Below are 1122 nucleotides of genomic sequence, written 5' to 3'. Positions count from 1 at the left end.
GGCCACGGCTGTGGCGGGGCTGGGAGGAGCGTGGCCACGGCCACGGGCGGCACGGCCACGACGAGGCGGAGCGCGCCCACGGGCACGGGCGGCACGGCCACGGCCACAGCGGGGCGAGCTAGGTACGGACGCGCGTGGTTATTTTTGGGCGCCTGTTGGAGTTGCTACTGTTGTTGGCTGGGCAGTATATTTTTGGGCATCTGTTGGAGATACTGGGTCGTTCGGCGTGCTAAAACGCTCTTTTGACGCTGTAAAACTTTTTTAGCGCGCGGCTAGATAGGGCGTCTGTTGGAGATGCTCTAAGATAGCTAGCTCTGGCCAGCCTTCATCTTCATGAGAAACTTAATATATGCATTTGCGTGCTTGTGTGTTCGGATGACGCACATCTTGGTAGCTCCGCAACGAGCTTTGTTTGCCGCACTTACATTTTGACTAATTTTTAGTGATTTTGTCTTCTTTTTTTGTATAGAGCTCCTCGAATGTTATTTAACCACCAAACTTTGCAAGCGCCCATAACATTTTTTGATGATCTTTCTCACAAAGTTTTAGAATATTTTGAAATATTTTGCTATGTTTTCTTGCGTTGGTGCACCGTGGGTGCACCGAAAGTGGGTGCAGAAAAACCACTCTCTACAAATAAGTTCTCATTTGCTGTCAAAAGAAGTTCTCTTTTTGATTAAAAATATATATAAGGATTTATTAAAGCAATAAAATATATACACATGGAAAACATGTGAAATAAAAATAAAATAAATGATAAAACAAAAGAAAAGAAACAACAAAAGAAAAGGTTTAAATTACTGGCCTTCATGGTGCGGCCCATACTTCATAACTTGCAATAAGCGAAATACAAATATGGTCAAACATCAAGTTATGGGAAGGGCGCCACGATGCTGGAGTTGGAGCCGAAGCTGGAGGCGCCATGGGAGCCGATGGTGTAGGCGCCGAAGACGACGAAGCAGATGGCGACCCCTGCTTGGGAGCACGATAAATTGGGTTCTTACCCTTGTAGTTAGGACTTGGACGCCAACCAGGAGGAGGTTGAGCAGCAGGCGCGTCCGGCGGCGGAGCAGGACGAGTCGTGGTGTGGAAGAGACGAGGTGTGCCCGTCTTACGAGCTTG

This window comes from Triticum dicoccoides, chromosome 3B (assembly GCF_002162155.2).
Source record: "Triticum dicoccoides isolate Atlit2015 ecotype Zavitan chromosome 3B, WEW_v2.0, whole genome shotgun sequence".
Taxonomy (NCBI): Eukaryota; Viridiplantae; Streptophyta; class Magnoliopsida; order Poales; family Poaceae; genus Triticum; species Triticum dicoccoides.
This window is presented reverse-complemented; position numbering follows the sequence as displayed.